We start from the raw sequence: 9292 nt of genomic DNA, 5'->3' as shown, positions 1-9292 counted from the left end.
TCTTCAATCAATGAAGAATAATACTCTTAGTGTGAAGAAATTAACGAAGAATTTGATTCTCAGAACCCTACGATAATTGTACGCGGTGTCTGAAATCATCATTCTTATATGGTGGGTCACGCCACCACCAAAAGTTGAAATTCCTCAATTATTCATATTCTTCAACTTTGCATTGTCTTCACTGTTTCCATCGTTTTTCTTCATTGGCTATATATATATGAGTTTATGTCCTCTACAACATTCACTTATTGCTAATTCTTCAAGTTGGTTTTTCTGCTAAGTGAATGTGATCGGACCCTTCCCCCTCTATGCTATACTCAACCCAATCTATTCACAAATTCTTCATGTGTGTTCTATTTGAAACTCGTTCATAATCTTCACTGTGTCCTTGTCAGCTGAAGAAATTGCGAACGGAACTTTAAAACCTATCTTATCTAAATTTGCGGCTTTGCCGCTCAAACCGTTCCGCATCCCATGATATACTTATCCACTCACCCACGATCTAACACGATCTCCACTTCTCACTACATGGGTGACACATGTCAAGCGAATGAGAAGGGTCAGGGGCACGTTCGTCCAATTTCTTCGGGCGAGCAGTTTTTCACCGTGGCTATAAATACCCCTCCTTCCCTTCCTCACTTCTTTTACTCTGCTCGATCTCTCTCCAGCTCGAGCTTCTCACATCCTAGCACCGTCGCTACTTCATCGCCGCCGGTGAGGAAGAGCTTCACTGCCTCGACCTCATCGCCAACGTACTCGCGCCGACCGCGGAAATCTTCACTCCGCCGCCGCCGTAGCTGTCTTCCTTCGTTGAGTTAGGGCGTGGAAGATCTACACGGATGAACTTCATCTCTACACCTCACTGTTCATCGTGTTCTTCGTCCAGGGTAATTAAAAGTTACTTTTATTGCCCTCGTTGATTCGAATGATTATATTCAAAATCTTCAAAGGTGTTTTTCTTCATAGCTTCACACACTAAACACCTCACAAGTCATCTGTTATTGATTCGTTTCTCTAAGCATAATTTTCTTCAAGATTCCTCAATTGTGTGGATCTTCGATCTATACAACTCTGGAACCTAAGACAAAGAACGCTTAGTGAAATTCTTCAAGACTCATCTAGTCAAATTCCTCAAACTTGTTCTTTTTGAAAAATCTTCTAAGAATGCATATGACCTCTCCAAATTCATCGCAACTATACTCCGTTCACAGTTACTCATGTTAGCTGCTGAATCACTAGGTTCTCATCAACTTAACTCATTTGCAGCGTTCCTCGAAGAAAAGTTGCATACTTCTTTAGAGAATTCAATTGTCCAAATTCCTCAACTAAAGAAAATGGCTGGCGGTAAGAAGCCACAGAAGGGAGGAAAGAGGCCTGAGGTCAATACAGCGTTTGAGATCCCTGATGAAATATATGTTGGGTACTGCACACCTACTGAGGAAACCAAGAATGAGCGCAAAGTGCGCATTCAGAAGATAGAAAGGAGATGGGCAAGAGAATGGAGGGAGTACAGGTATGTAACTCCAAAGTACATGAAGAAATTCGCACTCAATCCTCCATGCCCAAGAGCTCCATTGGCACCTGGCCAAATAGCTGATCCCACCAGCCTCAAGCGCGGTGAGTACTATCTTGATGAATGGGCCAAGTGCCAAGCCAAGTTGGCTAAGCAAGCCAGAGAAGCAGTGAGGAAATTCAATGAAGACTCTGCTGCTGCTGCTGCCTCTGCTGAGGCCTCTGCTGTCAAGCCGAAGAAGGCTATGTCAAAGAAGCCTGCATGCAAGCCAAGTGCTTCACCAACAATGCCCTCAAGGCCAGGCTCATCAACAATGCCCTCACGGCCAGAATCCTCAAAGCCCTCACGACCAATTCCTCATGCTGCTCCTGTTCCTCAAAAGTCCTCAGCTCCTCCGCCAAAGTCTTCGGTCGCACCTGGGCAATCCTGTCACATCTGTATGGTGAAGAAGATCTAAAGAAAATGGGTCTCAAAGAAGATTTTGACTGGTCTGCACCTCCACCGAAGAAATTCAAGAAGGTCAAGGTTCCTTCTCTGGTGGCCAGCTCATATTCTTCATCGCGCGACACTGATGAAAATGAAGACTTGGACGACACTGCGGCAGACCCTACTCCAACAAACGACCCCAACAACGCTGGCGCTCCTTCATCAACTTGATATTCTTCAGGGGCGTTAGTCCTCATTTTCGATCCTTTTGTTCATTTGATGACAAAGGGGGAGAATTTTGAGTTAGTCTTCAAGCGGGTCTTTCTATATGGACATTTTTTTGTTAAGTTACAACTCTCGTTCTTCTGAGACTTTTATTGGATCGGGTTATAAACTTAAACCCGATGGTGCCCTGATACTCTTGATGCGTTTTTCTGCATGCTTATTCCTCGTTAATATTATTGCACGCATGCTGAATTACATCAGTCGCCATATTTCATCATGCATTTCAAATTCTTCACTGTTATATGTCAAATGCGTGTATGAATTACAAGATATAGGGGGAGATCTCCATGATTCAACTCTTCAAGTGTGCATTGCTTCAAAAGCAAATTCCTCACTATGCACATCTTCAGGGGGAATTCTTCTATATCTTGCAATCAAATTCCTCAACATTGGTATTAACACTTCATATGTTTATTCCCGTTGAAAACTTAACCTATATTGTCATCAATCACCAGAAAGGGGGAGATTGTACGTGCATCTAGTGCCCCTTAGTGATTTTGGTGTATTGAAGACTTATAGGTTAATGGACTAATGCATTTGTGAGTGTAAACAGGTCTATAAGTCTATGAGGATTTTGATATTTACAGAGAAAGTCGACCCCTAAAAATGAAGTTCTTCGACTGAAGACTTTGGTATTCTGAAGACATTCTGAAGACTTTGAAAGTGAAGAAATTGGTGTGACCTTGAAGACTTGGTATTCGTTCGAGGAACATGAAGCGTGAAGAGTTTTGTTTTTGTAGTGTCATTTTCTCTTTCTTGAGTCATAGGAAACACCGTACTGTTAAAGGGGGTCGAGGAAATACTAAGGAAAAATTTCCATGTGATGCTCAACTCAAAATCCTACACCTACCAATCCCTTCGAGTGAAGCCATTGGAAATCTCATACAGTTCAGTCAATTTCTTCAGTGACAGAGATGAAGTTCTTCTCGTCTCTGAGGAATTTGTTCTGACAGAGGAGTTAGGAATTCGCCAGTGCGGATTTCCTACACAGTGAGGAACATGATAGCCCTGAGGATTTTTCTACTCAAAATTCTGACCGTTGCTGTGCTATGCGCCAGCTGTCCCAAAATATCTATCCACCTAACGGTCATATCATTGAAGGGTATTTATGTCTTATCATGTCGGGCTGCTCCCTAGGCTATAAATAGCCGCCCCCTACAACCACTAGCTGGTTGGTTGCTCCGAGAGAAACTGACACTTGTCATTTGAGAGCAACCCATCCTCTGAGGACTTTGAGCGAAAATCATCAAGTAAGGAAAAACCCAAACCCAAACACCTACAAACCCCAAGTGATTGAGCATCACTGAAGAGATTGATCCTACGTGGATCCGATGCTTGTTACCTTTGAAGAATGTGCTTCTTCCAGACGGTTAGGCGTCATGGTGTAGAGCAACCAAGAGGAATTGTGGATCGCCGAGTGAACGAGTTTGTGAAGGTTTGGAAGTCGCCTGAAGACTTACCATGAGTGATTAGACGAGGTCTGTGTGACCTTAGTTCAAGGAGAATATGGTGAGGACTGGGTGTCCTGAGCTGCGTGTTTAGGACTGGGTGTCCGGGACTGTGTGTCCTCGAGTTTAAATACTCAGCCGCTCCAACCAGACGTTCAACTGAGACAACAGTTGGAACTGGTCTACCAAATCATTGTCTTCACCAAGCTTACTGGTTCCATTTCCTTAACTTTCATTTCCTCATAACTGTGTTGTGTGCTTGTTCATATCTGTGCTTGAAGACTTTGACTGAAGACTTTCTCAATTTCCTCAGTTCAATTTCTTCAGTCTGATTGCCTTCATCCTGTGTTATCATGTGCTTACGCTTCCTGTACTCTGTGCCTGTCTTCATTTCATCATGATGACTATGCTTGTGTTCTGTTATGTTTACTTTTGAGTACTTATTCCGCTGCTAGTAGTTCTTTGCTAAGGAATTTCCTCATCGGCAAATTCCTCAGTGAAGAATTTCATAAAAATTGTCTATTCACCCCCCTCCTCTAGTCGATATAACGCACTTTCATGTATGTTTACAGGGACATTTTGGTGTAGGGACTAAAAAAACTCCGTGTCAGTCCCATCTAAACCAAACAGGAGGGACCTTTAGGGACTGATAGTGGGGATTTGGGACTAAAGAAAGAAGACCCCGAGGGAGTCTTTTTGGGACTTTTTCCAACAGTTGCCCCTACCACGCATCGCACCTTGTCTCTATTAGTTCATTACTAGGGTAACATCATCTTTTAGCATGTCATTTAATGACCTCTAGTCCATGTTTAGTCCCTGGAACCAAGCAGGTAGGGACTAGGGAGTTTTTAACCAAACAGGGCCTTAGATTAACAACAGCTAATGAGTTGCACGGGACAGTGGACGCACCAGCACCATGTGCATCTACCGATGTACTGTGGTCATGCACAGTCTGTTGCAACAAAGAACAAACAACCAAGGAGCATATTTGTGTTGGTCCCAATTTTGTTATCTTTAGACACCTTTCCCTATGTGAGCGCAGCAAATCTAGTCCTGCTCAAACTCTACAGCCTTGTCCCTTCCTTTCCTTTTTGAACTAGTACTTTCACCCCTTCCTTTCCTCTTTGAACCACATCCTAGATTTATGCGATACAACTTTCCCCACTACTTTCCCCCATTCCTTTCCTCTTTGAACCACGTCCTAGATTCATGCTATACAACTTTCCCCCTTCATTTCCTCTTTGAACCACGTCCTAGATTCATGCTATATATAACTTTTCCCACTACTTTCCCCCACTCCTTTCCTCTTTGAACCATGTCCTAGATTCATGGTATACATGCAGCTAGAGCAATGCATGTGGAGTAAGTAAATTATACCTTAAGGTTCTTGGGGCGTGTTTCGGTGGGCGACGAAGAAGAAGGGGTCAGAGACCCTCCCGCCGCCACTGGGTGGAAAGAGAACAGCTGCGCCGGTAGTCCCTCACCGACAGCGACAGTGTTAAGCCTCCTTCCCTTCACGGCAGACGGATCCTGCCGGCTCTTTGAGCAGCAGTGAGGGGAGAGAGGCCAACGAAGTCTTATTTAGATCTGGAGAGGGCGAGAGAGTGTGAAGAGAGCAACTACAAGCGCTGAGGCTCCAGCGGGAGAGGGCGAGAGAGTGTGAAGAGAGCAACTACAAGCGCTGAGGCTCGAGCATGTATATATATACTGGAGAGAGAGTGTGAAGCATGCAAACCCTAGAAAACATTTTGACCAGGTAAAGAATCCTCCTGGCACAAATTATGCTCAAGTGTAGTTATCGAACCCGAGACCTCAAGTTTGATGAGCGAATAGGCTAACCAGCTACACAACCCTCCCGTTATGTTCAACGAGAGGGAAATAACCTTTTATACATTCCTGCATTCGTGTGACAAGCATGACGTGTTTTTTTGTGTGTGTGTGGGAGTCATTGGGATTTCAATCATAAACGTGTCATGTGGCTTTGGTGGTAAGACTGTCCACAGTGGTGCAGAAATAATGCAGCCTTAGTCACCTTACCTCTCTCCACGTAGTACGTTGGGTCCCACCAGTTAGAGGGTGAAACAAACAAATTAATAAGAAAAATTAAAAGCGCCAGCGGTATTTCTTACCTCACACATCCTGCTACTGCTCAGGAACACTATCTAATTGATCCCTCTGTTCGCTCACGTACTATTTTAAGTGAATCCTTATTATAACATGCACACAAATTTTGGGCACTTGTATTCGACTTAAGTCAATGTGCCACCGTATCTCGTATACTTACTACTCCCTCCGTCTAGGTGTAATAAGTCACGTTAGAAGGCGCAATGGGACCAAGGTGCGTGCGTGTGCGTGTGTGTGTGTGTGTGTTTAACAGTATGTGTGTGTTAGAGAGAGCGACAGATCGACCTACTCCTACAGAGAGATGTTGTGTAGTGTACAATTTTAGCCGCGAGAGCCAGTACATCCTCTCATTTCCGGGCGTGTCCGGTAGGGACATGCGGACAGATGCCACGCCCGCTCCTGACCAGCCTGGCCCACCCAAAGCCCCTCCATCGCCCGCGCGCGCTTCCCGCCCGAAATGGTCAGCGCCGCTCCAAAGAATCGGTGCCGCATTCATGCCCGGGCAGAGCGGACGCGACCTCTCACTGGCGCAAGAGTGATGGTTGCATCATCCGTCCAACTTACTACTGGGTCTATGTGATTTGACGGCTCATTGGTCTTTATTACTGAGGTGGTAGGACAGCTGCATGTCCCACGCTTTCTGCGAAAGGAGGTACTACTACTAGTTTACAATTTTCTCCATTGTTACAGCGGAGGCATGCAAGAGCAGTGAAAACACGCAGGCTCAGTGATCACATGGCCCACCTCACACTATCACCCTGCGACACCTAACTCTTTACATAGTACTCCCTCCGTTCCTAAATATTACTAGATGAGTCCCAGCGCGTTGCCGCGGAACAGCGGTATATCTCCCTGCGCAAAATTATCGATTTCATAGAACTAAAAAAAACTCTGTAACCGCATGACAAATGTGGTAGCCAAACTAAATAAACTCCCATCATCATTTAGATCATCCCACGTAAGAAAAAAAGATCAGCCAACTCCTACTACATAATGGGATTATATTTTTCTTTTTGACATGTTAATGGGACTTAAAAGCTCACTTACATGCATGCTACTGGTGCATGCTTGCATGCAGACATGTTGATGTGATTTAACCTTGAGGAGGGCGGGAGGAGGCGGCAACTTCCCACGTCGCGGCAGTGAGCAAGGGACGAAGGCAACCTCACCGGCTTTGTGAGAGAGAACGGCGGGAACCCCTGATCGGGATGTGCCAACAGTGGGTTTTCACCGTCGACGACAGCCACCGCATCTACACTAAGCATCCACCCCTTCCCCAAGCGGACGTGATCCGCCGGGATGTTAGAGATGTGGCCATAGTCGTTTTGTGCGAGAGAGTTTGAAGAGAGCAACCCCAGCAAGCAACCGTGTAGGATGGCTCGTCCTGACTATGTATATAGTGGAGCGGTTTCCTTTTCTCTCCATATGAACCTATCATATTGCGTACGTGCCACTGAAGAAAACAAACTTTATTTATAAATGACGCGTCACCTACTACTCGTTCTCCTATAACCTTGCGCTTGGCATCTCCAAAATATTAACCTTGCGATTGGCTCTTAGCCTCTTCGGGAAGTCGAGCAATAATGGTAGTGCGGTATATATCGTTCTGGCTATATGAGACCGAATGAATTGCTGCACGTCCACCATGTGGGCGAGGGTTGAGGGGCGAGGGAGAGTGCTACATACGGAGCAAAATGAGTGAATCTACACTTTAAAATACGTTTATATACATCAGTGTTTGGAGTATGTACTAGTAGTTCATATTGAAATCTACAAAAGGACATATATATTCCAAACAATATGATATAATCTCTATAACCAAGGTAGCAGGGACGAGGAGTAAACGGAGGGAGTAGTAAATTTTTCTCCTCGTCCTGCGAGCCATCGCATGCATGGGCGAGGGAGCGGGCATAAGGCGGAGCAAGCTTCACCTCATCCTACGAGCCACCGCGCCCGTGGGCGGGGGAGACGGCGTACTAAGCAAGCTTCACCTCGTTCTGCGAGTTGACGGGACACATCAAAAGTACTCCAGTGTATAGAGCCTTGCCTCTAAGGTAGGCCCCACATGGTTTGCCTCTTTTTTTAACATAACACGTCAAGTCGCAATTTGTTTGTTCACCCGTGGTAGACGATCCTCCCTCCACCAAGTGGACAACTAGTACACGTGCCAAATTACCACGTGGGCTGCCTTTTTCATACAGAAATGAGCTCCACCGTGTACCCGTGCGGGTGTGGTTGGGAAAGAGACGGGAGTACGTGCGCCGTGCATGCACCTCTTCTCTTCGTGCACATCCCCCACCTACGTGGGTGTGTGTGAGAGATACAAACCGCGTTCGTGAGTGTTTTTTGTTTTGGGGTGGGGGTGGGGTGGGGGTTGATTTCGTGAATTATTTGTGGGAATATGTGTCGATAACATCTCAAACAAAATTTTGCATGCAATGTGTGTGAAATGGAGGCCTATCCATATCATACATAGAGGGTCGGGCAATCCACGAGAAGAGAGGGAGAGGTCATAGCTATCGATAGAGTCGAAGAGAGGATCAAGTGGGTGGGTGCGAGATTGATGAAGAGAGCCATCGAAATTGTGTGTGTGTGTGTGTGCAAGTCAAAGATATAGGGCGACTGGCCTACCGGAACATTAGAGGGCACATGTCAAGTTTGTGTGTGGCAGGGAGACATGACTAGAGCGCTCGATGTATCGGTGTGTGGGGGGGAGTGGGTGGGGGGAGGGGTAGGCAGAGGCCTAACTATAGAGGTAGAACGAATCGTATATGTGTTGAGAAGGAGTGACCCAGCTATGTCTTGAGGGAGATCGGTCGACATCCATACATAACTGAAGGACAGGAAATATGATGGGACAGAGAGAGAGAGAGGAGAGAGAGAGGGAGGGAGAGGGAGGGAGAGGGAGGGAGAGGTGTAGAGTGCTGGATGGGTGATGGAGTTGCTTCTCGAAGATGGTGGGAGAGGCCTACTAGACAAACTAAGGGTGGAACTGCAATGTTATCAATAAGAGTGGAGATGTGTTTCTGTGTGTGCCTGTGTGTGCCTGTGCATGATAGATCTGTCGGGATGCATCCATGGATGATGAAGGGGAACCATGTGTTTGGTAAGCAAACCTAACTAGATCGGTAGATCAATTGTTGTTTGTCGGAGGAAGGGAGAGACACAACTAATGTAGTGACCAGACCACAAACAGTCTGATCTCTGTGCTCCGGTGTCATCCCTGGATCAATAATGCTGACACCACACAGTACTCGGAGGATTTATAGCAGAGTAGCAATCACACACTTATTACATCGAATGTCTCAAAAGAGAACTTATTACAATAAATATGGCTTAAGGCCATCTAATAACGATAACAGCGGAAGGCTTGGAAGATAGGTGAGTCCATCAACTCCAACGGCATCACTGAGTATAGAACCACGACCTAAAAACTCCTTAATCGTCGTCTAAAAAATCTGCAACATTAATGTTGCAGCCCAAAAACGGGTCAGCA

Source organism: Triticum aestivum, chromosome 3A, assembly GCF_018294505.1.
Source record: "Triticum aestivum cultivar Chinese Spring chromosome 3A, IWGSC CS RefSeq v2.1, whole genome shotgun sequence".
NCBI lineage: Eukaryota > Viridiplantae > Streptophyta > Magnoliopsida > Poales > Poaceae > Triticum > Triticum aestivum.
The sequence above is the reverse complement of the archived record's forward strand: the minus strand, read 5'-3'. Positions refer to the sequence as shown.